General features: G+C 43.4%; 1 protein-coding gene across 4 annotated transcripts in view; it reads right to left on the bottom strand.

The window, feature by feature from the left end:
- Nucleotides 1-15,528, bottom strand: part of RNF19A (ring finger protein 19A, RBR E3 ubiquitin protein ligase) — a 57,054-nt gene that overhangs the window by 24,645 nt on the left and 16,881 nt on the right. For 3 of the 4 annotated variants that reach the window (XM_042837864.1, XM_042837870.1, XM_042837855.1), the window contains exon 2: nt 874-992. The gene's annotated coding sequence lies outside the window, so the exon portion shown is untranslated. Of the gene's footprint in view, nt 1-873; nt 993-10,254; nt 10,278-15,528 lie in introns of those variants that run through there. The other variant, XM_042837879.1, reaches the window with a different exon arrangement.

Genomic DNA, 15,528 nt, shown 5'->3' with positions numbered 1-15,528 from the left:
TTCTGCCTGTTCCTTCAGTTGCATTTCCTCAACAGGCTTCCCCAGCAAACGACCTCCTAAACCACCTTCTACTTACACCCAATTTATTCCATTTTGTAGTCCTTGTTGGCCACGCTGCCTTAAGTAAACACTATTGCTAACCATATAGTGAGGGAAGAAGGAAAGGAAATGAGAAAATCTTACAAATTAAGTTTTCTACTTCGAGATGACTGAAAAATGTCTTCTGGTATGGCTCTCTGCAATGTAAAATTAGTGAGGTGCTAAGGTTAAAACTTCTTGAGAAATGCTCTAAGACAGACAAGTTTAACCCTACTGAATTTGCAAGAAGAGAGCAATAAAGTCCTAATTCCACAGGCTAATTATTTGCAGAAGACTACCCTTCTGTCCCTAACTCCTTCAAACACAGAGACAGCAGCTTAGCCTGCTGCCTGCTCTTCACACACACAATCTGGCACAGCAATCACAAAGAAGGCATTCCCAGCCAGCTGTACACGCAGCTTTGCAACATGACAGCAGGTTTAAACATTGATGTAAGAAAACAGAAAACACCATAAATCTAGCTGCAGCTACGTCATCACCAAAATCCTTAAGTACTGCCTAATGTCACTGGTGCTTAAACTACAGATTTCGACTTTTCCTGTTGCACCCTTTATCTCATGCATCTGTTCCTCCCGGCAATTTAACCAACCATCAACTCGGTGTTGGTGTATTGAAAGCTATTTATTGATCAAAATCAATGGATAACAGCTTCCTTTAACATCTGTAGCACCCAACATCCACGCTCTCCTGCTCTCTGTGAGATGCATTCCCCCAACCAGCAGTCAGCTTTAGCAAAAAAGCCCAGAGATCAAAGTTTACCCACAGACAACGTACCTACAGATGTGATGCTTGTTTCTGCCTCCCTCTTCTAATGAACATCTCCTGTTGCGATCTCTCTGTGTCCTGGAATTTCTAGTTTACGATGTTCTTTACGTACAGAGATCTGTAAACATCTAAAGAAAGCATCAGAAAAACACACCGTCATTTCTGTTTACTCCACAGAGTAAGAATTGTAAAAATAAAACAGAATCAGAAGTAAAACGTATGCAAAAGCTTAAGCTACTAAGTTCAAAGCCAATGCACATGATTTTTAAATATCAATCAAGTTTATGGCTCTAACAGGTATTCTTTACATATCACTTCATTCCATAGCAGTTTTTAGACTGAGAAGAAAAAAAAGAGCACTTTCGTCTCGTGATTTCTAAAAGAATACACCCTACTGCCTTTGAAGAGGTTCAGCCGAAGTCTGGCAGCATGGAGAATTTAAACAGACTGAGGTACAGCCTCCAAAGAACTTAACAGTCCAATTGTTTTCTCAACAATTCCAGTGTTTTCCCTCAAAAACTACAACAATTAGTGACATATTTGCCATTTGATGTTTACAAGATTATAAAGATATTTAATTTCAGTTTGCAGGCTTTTTTGGGATGCCTTTTAACTCTGATTTCTAATACAAGGTAAAATTAAAGAGGTTCATTATTTGGATTAAACTAGTAAGATTGTTCAATCTAAGAAAGTTAACAGATTTGTATCAAAAAAATTCTCAAGCTTTGAGAAAGTTCCCAGATCTGGAGAAAAAAAAACAACTAGGCTTACCAAACACTTACAGTGATGTATTACAGTATGCCAGATATAAAACACAAAGTCAAAGTGACCTAAATAATTCATTCACCTCACACTGAGCTGCGTAAGATTATTTTAAGTGTATACTAAAGTAAATTTTTGTTTGCTGTGGTTTTCTCTTTTTCAGAAAGAGGGCACCACAATAGCAAGCTTACACTTTACAAAACTGATCTGAGCAGAAAGTAACTGTGATCTTTCAGACACTTGCGCAGGAAGATACGTCCACACTCATGCCCCCCTCCACACACACACACACACACACACACACACACACACACACACACACACACGCTTCGCTTCAGACACAGAGACCAGACCGCTCCTTAAGTTACCAGAGCTCCTATTACCAGTAGACCTTTTTCAAAGTGCACATTGCTTCATTATTTAGTTAATTAGGCTCTCACTTCTCTGTATCTATGGCAGATTCACTGATGGATGCAGAAAAGCCGTTTTTCAGAAATGGGACTCCCAGATTCGCATTTGTTCAAAAGACAAGTTTGTCAAAATCTTTAGAGATGTCAAGACAAGTCTCAAAAGCGACATATCAACTTTAAATGAACAGAACCATTTCAGTAAAGTAAGTTCTGCTTTTAAGCACTGTTCCAGGCACTTCCCAACTCCACCTTTGTGTTTGCAGCAATTGGAGGCGCCAACAGGATGGTGGCCACATCCCTCTCAGCACAGCACTGAGGAGCAGAACAGGGGGCAGCCCTTATCCCTGCACTGCTGGGAAGGGAGAGCCTCTCAGAAGAGAAGCCTGACACAAGCAAAGTGAGAAATCTCCCAGGAGGAAAAGGATTTGCTCTAACACGTGGAAATCATACCATCATCAAGGTTGGAAAAGATCTCCAAGATCATGCAGTCCAACTATCCACCTACCACCACCATTTCCTCACTAAGTCATGTCCCTCAGTGCAGCATCTAAACACTCCTTGAATACCTCCAGAGATGGTGACTCAGCCACCTCCCTGGGCAGCCTGTTCCACAATTTCTGTAACAGACAGTCAATTGGCTTTACAGCACAGTCAATTGGCTTTATAAATCTTCTAACAATTAGGACAGGCTTGGAAAAAAAAGCAACATTTTGTTAAAATTAAGCGAAAGTATATGTATGAGATACTAAAAGCAGGCTGAAGGCCAGCACTGCTCCCAGGTGACACACAGCATTCCTTTTCAGCTGTTAACCTACACCTCCAGCTGGGTGATCACTGATGCAGAACAAGAGCTCTGTTTGTAAATACCTTTCAACAGACATTAAAAAGAAACATCGTGGTTTCTGTTATCAACATCAAGTCTAGAGTATTACTTTGAATCCCAAATCATGTTATGAAAGAATTTTGGTTTACACAGCGACAGTTATACATTTCTTAATATGAATAGCACTTGCGCAGCAGAGATCTCCTCAAACCCTAAATGCTACACGGTAATCACTGTCACCTCACAGTTTACTTTGATTACAGTTCATTTTTCTTTACAACCTTGTGTCAATTATCTGGAAATGTTATTTTCACTTACAGAACAAAGCTGTGATTGTTCGTAAGACAGTGAAGCACGCAGACAGCAGAACCACTTGGGCTCAGAGCCTGGGACAGTCCTTCTGACCAGCCACTCAAGTCAGGAGACTGACGGGGGTTAAAATACACACAGTTCTGCAGAGCACCAGCTGCAGAATTGACAAAAGTTAACTGATACATCATGTTCTGCTTTAAAACTCACGCTGGTACGTAGCACATGACCAACCAATCCGAACAGCAGAAAAGCCTTCAGTAGTTAGGCTTCTTCCTTAGAACTGACTGCGCAACACATCCCGTATCATGTGTCTGTGACAGCTGCTTTTAGGAAAGGAAGTCATGCAAGCTGCTCAGCTCATTCTAGAAGTCAGAGTGACGCTGCCAGCCCCAACACGACCACTCCCTTACCCTTGCAGAGAGCATTTACACAGAAGAACAAGCAGTTATGGGCCTCCCCAAAGCCTGGCTGTTTTGGGGCTCTGTGATGCTTTTTGATCACTGTCCTTTCAAACTCCAAAAAAAACACTCCACAATCAGGCACAAGCAGCTTAGAGGAGAAGCATCTTTTCCTCTACAATTCAGATGCCCAGTAAAAGATTTCCTCTGCACAGATGCACATTATAAGCAAGGTCAGCCATGGTAATGCAGAGGTCTGCTGATATTCTTCTAAGGGCCCACAACATACAGTTGATGACAAATGCAACAGGATTCCTTAAATAATATATGCTCTAATTTTCCAAAGCAGCAGTATTACATCTGGATACGCCAAGCACAATGGCTGGCAGAAACCAACAGCTCAGCAGTGAGACTTGGCTCTATTTATGAACCTCCCAGCCTACATCTGTAACAGGGAAGACTAACAATCAATTTTCTCTTATCTACCTGAGCAGAGCAGTCTTAGCCCAAGCACACTCTTACTGCAATGACAAAAAGAAGCTGATCCTATGCACTATGGTGCTACTGTAAGCAAACGTACACCAAATTCAGCCAACTCAAACCAATCTTGGAAATCCTGGAGGGGAGAGAGAAAAAAAAAAAAAAGAAAAAAAAAAAAAAAGGAGGGGAGAAAAACAAAACTTCACCAGAAATATTTTGTTTTAACCATTAAAATCCTCATACAGACACAATGCTTTCTTGCATAGATGCTGGCAATTTTTTCTTTTTGTGCAATGATGGGGATGTATTTTCACTCCGTGGAGTGATTTGTTTATATATATAGATGCTGAAGTCATGCTCTAAAACATCTGGCTGGCAGGCAGTCTGGAAAGTGGAAGCAACAATGAGGGATTAAAAACTGCCCAAGCTGCCGATGCACCAAAAAGGGGTTTTAATCCAACTGCATTAATGCTTTCATTTTAACTTGGTACTCATTCTGTCCATCAAGCCAATAAGAAAGTTGGCCTGTGGGAGCAAATCCTTCTGACAAAGGATGGACAAATAACTGTCTGCCAAGCCTGGGACAACATTAACATTCATTTTAAATTCCTGCTTCTGAGAATGCACATAAGGTATTAACAGACCCAGATACTCCGTCCATGCAGTGTTAAGAAAAATATAAATGAAACAAAAGAAATGATCAGCAACATCAAAACAATCCCCAAGCATGTTTACTTTGCTCAGAACAAAAACTCAATGCTGGATTTTCTTTAAGCTCTGCATATAGTCCAAAGCAATTAATCCCTACTTTGGATATTGCTCTTTAAACTACTACTGATCAATGCCTTGGGATTTACTTCAGCTGTTTTTTATTCCAAATTATATACTGCAAAACAACTAGAATGAGTACAGAGAGAAGTGAAACAGTAACAGAATGTTTAGGTTCTGCAAGTATTACCAACACTTCAAGTGGAAAACATTGCAACACTTCTGAGAGCTTAGGTCATTTTTACAGAAAAACTGCTTCAGAATGAAAATAACTCAGACTTCTGCAAACTTCCAGAATACACAGACATAATTTCAGGCTTGTAATCATGCCCGCTCAGACAGCAATGACCACACATCAAATTCTGATACATTTTTGTTTTCAAGCAATCTTCAGAGTGTGTCCTACTCTAAAAACAAAGTAATGCGTACCCCCCTGTAAGGCAGGACAAATATCACAGCAGCAGGATCTAAAACCAAGAGCAGGAGTTCCAGAGAAGCCTGGACAGCTTCTGCCCTGCATACCACACCACAGAGATGGCAGCCAGGGTACAGAAGAGGTAACAGATCTCAGGTCCTGGCTCCAATTTAATATGCAATCTGGCAGCAGCAGCCAGGAATTTGTCTGGCACTGAAGCAAGGCATTAGTGAACAGCTGATCAACAGACAGCATCTTCCAGCTCCCTTCCGGGTTGTCTCTGGCAGACCTAACACCTATTTGCAGGGTGGGGAAGAAAAAGAAAAAAAAAATACCATCTAGTATTGAAAAATCTTTGCCTCAAAATAAGAAGCACTGGAAAGTATTTAGGCATAATTTCCAGCCTTCCAGTGCTATTTTATCCATTATTATTAGCAAAATGGATACATAGATAACACGTATAACATACTTAAAACTAACTTCAAAAGGGAACCGAGGTTAAAGGTCTTGAACTCTCTTTGTGAGACCAAGCCAGGTGTGCTGCCTCACCATGGCATGGATCCGAACTGGGTCACAGATCCTGCAAGGCACTGGGATAGCTCACCACAACTTAAGATGCTGTGACTGAAGTGCGCCTCAACCTTGGCAACAGCTTCTGCACATGGTTCCATCTGATTGAAGGCTCCGTAAAAAGCAACTATCCGTTGTGATAAACATCATTCAGCAGGAGACTCAGAAATACAGGATGCTCTACTATTAAATGTAGAGGTTGGTGGCCCTGCAGGAGGGTTGGAGCTTGATAATCCTTGAGCCATTCCAACCTGAGCCATTCTATGATACAATTCTATGAAGAACCTGGGGCCTGAAGGAACAACCCATGGCAGCCATGCCAACAGCAGGTCCACAGCAAAGGCAGGAACTATGACTTCTTTATTCTGCCATGGCTGATGCCATAACACTGCAATGAGCCAGACAGCATCCCTGCACCAGCACAGCTAACCACTTCTGTTAACTCAAGAAGTGAAATCAGTGCACAAACTGAAGCAATGCACCCAATGCCACTGCTGCCTGTCCTAGGGATTCACCAAGCCACTACACAAACATTAGCTACAAAAGTCCTGTGTGGATGGATTTAGTTCAGTGACAACTCTAGTTAAACTGTGCCATCTTAAAAACAGACCAAGACCAAACCAGAACGAACAACTTAGAGAAAGAGACAAAAACAAAGACAGGGAAAGGTCCTCGCCAGGGAAACAAAAATAATCCCTCCTGCCAGGAACACTGCCTTGAGCTTCCAGACAGGAAACACTCCCTGCCTCCAGAAAAACCATTGGCGTCAGGAAGCGGTAGAAGTACCGTGGAACTTATCGCACAGCCTAACCTAATGCAGGGAGAAATGGGAACAGCACCGACGGACAGCAAAGACAAAACAGCCAGCCATAACACACGCAGACCTCTGCTTACCAACAGATGAGGTAAAAAGTTCAACCTTACCACGTTATTTTGGGGACAAGAATGGAAAGGTTTCTTCTTCCAGCCCCACTGAGATGAAATCGGTTAGAAAGAGATTGGGCTGAAAAGATAGAGCCTGTTCAGCACAGATGGAACAAGACAAGGGGAATGATCCAGAATTACAGACAGACTCCACAGGCATTACAAATACTGCAAATGCTAGTTCAAAAGCACAAAGGAAGAAAAAGCTGAATGGTGGCCATCAGAAGGACATCTGATGCTGCACCTATACTGGAAATACAGTATGTGCCAACAGGAGAAGCTATTCTGCCAGCACAGTTATACCACCTACAACATCACACGCTGCCAAAAAAACAGGCTGTGTCAGCATGCAGCAAGATTTAGCCTGGCTGATGCGAGTTTTTCCAAATATTTTTCCACTGACAGCAGAGCAGAGTAACCATAATGCAAACCTGGGGCTAAGCAGACTTCCTTTATGCAGAACTCCACTGTTTGAAACAGCTAGAAGTGTGAGTGGAAGGGCACCCACTCAGCTTCAAAGGCTCTTGTGAAACCCCCTTGGTCCTCAGTGCCTCATTAATGACTATTAAGGGAGAGCAACAAGGGGATGGTGAATCTCTGCAGCACTTCCACACAGTACAGGTCTGCATGCCAACAACGTCATGGCTCATGCAGAGCTAATGCCACCAGAAATGCCCTAGCCCTGTGTAGCATCAGAAAATTGTATCATGCCGCTTAAACTTTTTTGAAACACTCAAGGGCTGTGCTTAACACATTTAATATTAGGATATAAGGTCAGAAAAAAATGTATGGGACCCTCTCATAACTTTCCTCCGATGGTAGAGAAGTGCAGCAGCAACATTCTGTGAGCAGCTGCTGGAGAGTAAGGGTGGGTCATGGCATACCTGCACTGCTCTGTTCACACCATGATTCCTAGAATTGGCAAGCTACATCCCTACGGCCCAGCCTCACTTCTGAAACATAGTTCCCTGTCTCTATGCTTCTGAGGGGGTTCACCCCCAACTCCCCCCCACATGCAGCCTCACATCTTCCTTCCAGCAGCTCTGTCAGCACAACTGCTTGCTGTTACCTTCCTCTTCACACAGCACCATCCTAAAGAGCTTTTCCCCAGCAGTTGTGGAAGCATCACTGCACAGGCCCCTTTGTGTGACACAGCACCGTATCAAACAATTACAAGAAGGAAAAAAAAAAAAAAGATGAAGCAAGCACAATACAATTCCTAGAAAAACTGCTGTGCTTATTTTCTCCGTTACTGAAAATGGCTTCAACGCTAATTATAACTTCCAACTGTGCTATTTCAGGTTCTGAGGTAAAGGCAGGCTTTGTGGTTTTCAAACAGTAATGCTGGTTCATGCCTTCAACTCAGTACGGTGTTTAGTAAGCCTTAAAAACAAAACAAAATCTGAAGTCAGATTTAAAAGCTTCCTAGATCACAGAAACAACTGATCTGGTGAACTGAATTAGTGCAGAACACACTGCCTCAGGCCAAGACTGCTTGTTAACCTGAACTTGAGCTGAAGTCCTCGTGTGTCAGGATGATTTTTTCTTGAAAAGACAAAGTAAACAGTTTGTAAAAACTCCAACAGCTCCTGTTTATTTTTTTTATATCAGCTGCAATCCTCCTGCTCGAGTTGGAGTTTGTCACACTGACACCCTGTCCTGCTCTGATCGCCTCACGCACAGCTCTCCCAAACTGCCTGCAACCAGACACATCTCAGACAAAACAAGTACCTCACGCTGAACCTAACACACAGGCTTTGGTATTATTTCCATGCCAGATATACTTGTTTAACCTGCAGTAACAAAGTCAGTCCCCTGCTTATCTTGAAAATAAAATACTGCTTTCTCTGGAAGATCACAAACCCACAGAGTGCCTTTAAGCCCCCGCCTTCTTCCTACTTCCAAGTTAATCATTGTGAATTTCAAATTACAGATGGTTTTTCTTGCTTAAAAACCTCTAGTTTAGTTTTAACATTGGGAAAAACCCTCAAGCAACGCACTTAGTTTGCTCCTGAAAAACATCCTCATTGAAAACCAGAGAGCTATTTAAACCAAACCCAGCTGAAAAACTGAAAGCAGCATCCTGCACACCAACTGTGTCAGGCACAAATATTTATAAAATAACCCGAGGTGTCTGTAATTAATGGGAAAACGCAATTGACAGGTACATTTTCTACGCACAGAAGACAGAGTGAGGATCAGGCTACAAATGGCGCTCACATTGATTTATCCCCCCTGCAAACTGCTTCGGTTCCAACAAGCCATCGCCCACGACGAACGAGGTGACTGAATGTGCGCAATGCTAAACCTCGCCCCGGCTCTGCTGACGTCAGCCCTTCCTTGCCAGCAGATGCTCTGGCAGGCGTTACACACACAGCACGACAGGGACTTCACGCAGATTCCCCTGTCTGCAGACAAACGCAGCAGAGCAGGAAGAGGGGGAGGACAGATTCTGATTTTCAGACAGAGGCTCGGCCGCACAGAGCACAGCCTCCCCATGCAGCTGGTTTGTTTGCTAGGCTACAGGTAAACTGCACACCAGGCAGAGCCAAGAGGAGGACAGAGGGGCGCAGGCAAGCGCTAAGAAGGTGGTAGAGCAGTGGCACGTCCCTATCTTCACACCAACAATAGGCACAGCGAGGCCCTACCAGCACACCCCATCACCCAGTCATGCTTGCCCTGGGCAGGAGAGGGACAGGCAGGACAACCTTTGTCTTCTCATCCATCTCCAAACACAAAGCAGATGCCTCAAGAAAGAAACAATTATCTGAATTATTCTGAGAGCCAAATCCAACAGCCAGAACGCACCACGGCTCCCTTACGACAGAGGGAGGGCTTCCTGAAGCAGCTGGTGGATGCTGTCCCAGCGGTGGTCACAGAACACTCCGTGCTGGCTGCTTGGGGAACGCACAGCAACCCTGTAAGATCTCAGATCTGATCTCAAACACCTCCTCTATTCCCTCAGCACTTTACAGCTAACAGCAGGTCACCCCTGCTCCAGTCCAACACCAGAAATGTTTTTAATTTCTCCCCCAAAGGTATGCACTCACTCCAAACAAGCTGTGTGCAGACACCAAGGCATACTCACCAAAAGCTGATGTGCCAGGTCCTCAAACCCTGTAGGTGAAAAGGCACCCAGTCACCCCCCAAGGACCCATGAGACATCCTCCCACGTAACTCCCAACTGCCCCACGCATTTACTGTAAACAGCCCCTTCCTCTGCTGCCAGCACTTCTGCCTGACGTGGTGCCACATCAACCTGGGAAATCCCAACAGAAGGCTGCAACAGCCGACACAGATTTAAAATGCGATTTTTACAAACCTGCATACAAGCAACACTCAAGGATAGAAACATTTCACTTCACAGCTCCTGGGAGAAAAATGAGCGCCTAACAGAGAAACCAGACAAACCAGAGAGAATGTAGACATTCAAATGAAAACCAAACACAAAGAGCTTCAAGTTTCACATTCACAACAGGCAAAGTTTAACTTCCAGATAACCCAGTGACATTATCAAACAGCACCCACCGTTATCAGTTCTCTGAGAGACTCCAATTCCAACACGGTGGACTGTGATCTGGACAAACCAGTGATTGTGCTCACCATCTCCCAGCAGGACCAGATCAATGACCAAAAAGACCAATGCACTGGGAAACGATACCAGAGGTTTTTAACAAATTCCAGTTAGCACAGCAGGAGCCCTTCCCCTCAGCTGCACAGGTATAAACTCAGGCTCTGATCCCAAGCCAGCCTTTCCCACTGTCTGTTGAAACAAATTCAAGAAATATGGTGTAGATTTTGGAGGGGGACAGCAGGGAAACAGCCAGGGAAAGCAAATTATACAAATGAACCAAGTTTCAAGAATGGAGTATTACCATCAGCTTGATTCTTCAGGCAGCACAGAGCTGCCTCCAGCGAAGGTGAAACATCTGTGCAAGAGATTCATTTTCCCCAGGCCTGCTTTGAAATGCAGAAGGAGACTTCCATGGAATGAGCAAGTATCCTTGATAGCTGCTCTGCATTCAGCCTAAAATGTGCTTCTCTAACCTCGCTACGCTGTGAGATGCATGTGGTTTTCTTGCTACAGCATGAGACCAAAATGAATCATGCGCTGTAACTGCGCCAGTACAGAGAATAACATGGTTGCTATTACTGAAAACTGGAAGTCCTCTGCAAAAACTCCACTTGCACATCTGTTTCCACTGTACAAAGCAAGGATTAACTTCATTTTTCAGCGAGTCTGGAACTCAGTAATCTCACCTAAGAAATGAGGCCTACAAAATGTACAAAAGTTCTAACTGTTTAGAAGCGAAGAATCCTCTGGCAGATCACCTCGTAGCTACCACAGCAGTATTACTGTGAGAGCTGTGCAATGGAATTTAAGCATGCACAAAGGCCAAGACAAATTCAAAAGGATTTTAACATTAAAATAGGTGGAGAATATGAATAATAAACACAAACTAGAATAATGATGTGACAAACCAACTCTGCTATCAGTCACAAGACCACCTCCAAAAGGAACTGCTCTGTCTCACATCACAGGACTCCCATTATTTACTCATATTAAGAAAGCTTTAACTCAAACTGAAACGTACACACAGCAAAGCCCTTTTACATAATTGGTCAGGCTGATGTTGTTCCACGCTAAGAAGATAGCAGCTACATTCAGAAAGATATGACTGTTTAAATATATGCTTTCATGTAATCGGAGTAGTTTGTATCTGCCCACCCTTCCCCGTTAGAGCTTACAGCTGCTTCAGCTCTGTTTGTGGCTTTTCAACAGAACAGAAACACGTGCCAGCAACAACCAGCAAGTTCCTAAGATTTAACTGCCTGGATACAATCCGGCTTCCTCCCATTTTACACCCTCCAAGAGTCACCTACTCACCTCCAGAACCGTGAGAGCCCTGCTGACACACAGGAGGGCAGAAAGAAAGAAGAAATATGAAATGGGCGGAGTGAAAGATACGCTACCAGTGAAGTCAGAATTCTGCATAACAGGCACATTGGTGAAATACTGTTTACTCACTCATCTCACCTCACCAATGTTACTGCAGCACACAAATGGGGAATTGGGACCAATTATTCTCAAGACAGTAGGAAAAAAAACGTGAAGGTTGTTAGAAGTTGCCTTTTGCTCTGTTATATACGCAATTATTTTAGATCAGGCTGAGAGACTTAAACAGAATCTTCTACTTCTTCCTCTCACCTGACTCAATTTAAGAAGAAGTAAATTAATGCACAACTGTGGATCAAGTCTGTTTCTCAGCAGCACAATACCTATACCTTCCAGTTTACCCTCCTGCCTTACCAGCAGCTTTTCCAATCTGTTTAATTTGTCTACAATATCCATGCTAGAACATCAAGAGGAAACCTTTTCCATTACGAATCCATTATTTCCCACAGGGTGTTGAACTGTGCTGCAGAGGAGCCTAACACAGCCATGCCCTACACGGCAGCACAGGAAGGCCATCTTTATCACATCACAAGTGATGTAAGAAAGAATCTTACAGTTTTTCTAGCCTCCAGAATGCCCTCATCCTTACAAATACATTATCTGCTTCTGACACAGTGCCATCTCACACTCTGCAGAGATGTGCACACAAAGCTGCACAAAATTGTTAAGGAGATGTTCAACATCACACATGTGAGTACTCAAAAACTGAAGGTAGAGCAATGAAAGTGGTCCATAAACATGATATCCACCATCCCCTATCCACTCACTGGATGTGCCATGGATGCACTGCAGCACAATAGAAGCGCTGGACCGATCTCGGCTAGTGTAAAGGCTGGAGACGAGTATCCAATGCTTGCTCCACTTCTGGGTCATCCCCACTGCCAGGACTGCTTGAGGCAGATGTGTGCACTAATTGAGGCCAGCTGCTTCCTACCCCAGCAGCTGGCTGTTTCCTTCAACGACATGGTACAGTCTCAACACCATGTGCACCAACTCTGGTAGGAGAGGCTGGAAGAGCACCACCGTTAGGATACAGTGCTCCACAGCCATCTCCCAGATCTTAGGGGGAAGGGCAGCAAGGCTGATAGAAGTGTCCTAACGTCTGGGTCTGGCTGCTGAGCTACCCAAAGGATCACACAGACAGACTGATCTTTCTGGAGCTGGCCTCACTCCATGGATGCCTCATTCTTCATCTTCTTAATAAATGAAGGCCCCATACCTTACATGTTGTACGTCTTTTTGGTTTACAACAACGTTATACAACACTGAATTCACAAATACCATACAAGTCTGTAAGATATTTTTAACCAGACTAATGGCTTTAAAAGTATTAAAACAAAGTCTTCGGAGCGCTCTTGTGAAATCTTCATAGTAATTTTTGTGACACAAAGCTATTTATCCTAATTTGCAAAACAAGAAACAGATATTAAGGCCAAAATTGCCACCTGAAAAAAGACACTGCACGATGCTCAAGCTGTAGGGCTGCTTTGTGTCCTTATTGAACAATACACAATCAAAGATGCTGCTAAGCACTGGCAGTAGTAGCTATTTGCAACTTACTCCTTAATGTCTACAGACAGGTATAAAGAAAAACACCCAGAAGACCACAGGGGCCTTGCCTGAAACACCATGTATACACTCTACAAGTGAGGCTACCACAGACTCCTCGTCCTACCATTTTCTACCCAAAGTTTATCCCCAGCAATCTCCAAAAAAGGGAGCTGTTTTCTATAATTATTTAAAAGTCAGCAATACCTTTTTCTGTGGCTAGGGCATAAAAATGTTCTCTGATTTTCATTTTATACAATTTAGTAATGCACAGACTCTAAAAGAGAAGACTTAACTGGCATTAGCTAGAATTAGCTTCTCTTTGAGACTTCCATCCCCATATCACATTTGATTAATACTGGCCAATGGGTTTCTAAAGAGAAAAACAAATCTCTAAGAATACCTTCCCTGAAAAGGACTACAGTCCACTGCAGCATTGCTCATACTAGGGGCCATGGAGAGGAGAACACAGGGAACATGACATAAATCCACACTCCCACAGAAACCAATGCTAGTTGGTAGCTTAGCGGGCTATCCAGGGCTAAGCCACACCGAGCCTTGCCAGCCCTCCTCCCCCAGCAACCAAACCCACACAAGGCTGGGCTGGTCCAGATGTTGGCCAGGACAATTTAGCAGGGGTTAAAGACAATACCTGCGAGCAAGTCTTCCCTTCAGTCCATTTTCTTCTGTTGAAAAAGGCCAGTTGTATGTGAAACATTTAGAAATTTAGGTGCCATACCAACTACTCAAAAGAAAATGCTCAAAGCAATTTCCTAAAGATCTGCTGACGGAATTACAACAGAGGCTTCTTTTTAAGAAGGAGATAGCCACCTCTGCTCCAGAACACAGGCTGTATCACTTCAGCAGAGCAGCTGCAAGGGATTATATTCTTAAGCATTACAAACCTCAGAAACAACATTTGGGCACTTACTTTTTTTTTGTTTGTATCCAGGTTGAGCCACAAAAAAAAAGATTTCGGATCAATTATTTTTTTCACTGAAATCAAATAAAAAGCCTGAAAGCATGCCCTTGTAATGTGAAATATTAAGCAAACTTCATCACAGGAAATACTGATAATCACAAATATCGTATACGTAGAGCCATAACCTCCTAAAAAGAGGAACCCTTTGTTGCTTATCTCTAGCAGCTCTAGCCAAAAAGACAATCTACCAAGACCACTTTCATTAAGGTATGCACTTTGCACACATGTAGGTATGGTTTTCCCTGTGCAGTTTACAGAACACAAAGCATTAAGAGAAAGGAAGCATGACTCCTCCTATGCAGACTGGGGCTGATGTACCGTGCCTTGCTCAACTCCCACACGGGCAGAGGGCACCATACCGTATCTCAGTTAGTCTGGAGGTCATACCCACTGCCAGCCTCTTCCTCTAAGCACTGAGCATTAGAACCATACAATCACTGAGGTTGGAAAAGATCACAGTGATCATCTAGTCCAACTGTCAAGCCATCACTACCACACCTACTAAACCACATCCCTCAGTGCCACACCTACATGTCTCTTAAACACCTCCAGGGATGGTGACTCCACCACATCCCTGGGCAGCACATCCCAGTACTTGACCACCTTTTATGAGAATAAACTTTTCCTAATATCCAACTGAATTTCCCATGGCACAACCTGAGGCCTTCACCTCTCACCTTAAACCCACAGCAACTTCTCAATGTGTTCTCAACTGCCTGCCCTCTAGATATGCAGCACACCAATTCTATCTCTCATCACCATGGCCATCTTTCAAAACTTTTTAAAATCCCGCTGCCATTTGGAGCAGAAATAAAGCATGTTTTTTCCTTCCTCAAACTTATCCCCTTTGTCTCTTTCAAATACCCACATACCACACCAGTACAAAGTATTACGCTTTTCTTTCTTAATCAATTGCTAATTGTACAATATAATGTTTTCCACGTGACTGATGTTGCTGAAGACAGAACCCTGAAGTTTTTCTCTGCTCAGTAGAAGGCAAGGTCTGGCAGCCTGGGGGAGGGGGGGCATTCCCAGCCATCCAAGAGCATGCCTATTCCATACTTTGAGAAGCCACACGTCGAGGAAGACAAATAGTCGATGAAAAAGCACAAGGGCAATCCTGAAGTACCTAACATTTCAGTACCAGCTTCATAGAATGTAACAGAAAACAGTGGATACTTCTGAACAGAAGTTATCTTCAGTTAAGCATCTGATATAACCTTACCTACACAGAAATATTCACTGTGGAAAGTAGTTACAAGAGTGAAGGCCTTGCTTTTGCTTCTCCTTGGAGAAGTAGTCTTCTTTAACCAAG

The sequence above is a fragment of the Centrocercus urophasianus genome, unplaced genomic scaffold (genome assembly GCF_019232065.1).
Source record: "Centrocercus urophasianus isolate 14NV4802_14NV808 unplaced genomic scaffold, USGS_Curo_1.0 seq_11, whole genome shotgun sequence".
Taxonomy (NCBI): Eukaryota; Metazoa; Chordata; class Aves; order Galliformes; family Phasianidae; genus Centrocercus; species Centrocercus urophasianus.
The sequence above is the reverse complement of the archived record's forward strand: the minus strand, read 5'-3'. Positions and strand labels throughout refer to the sequence as shown.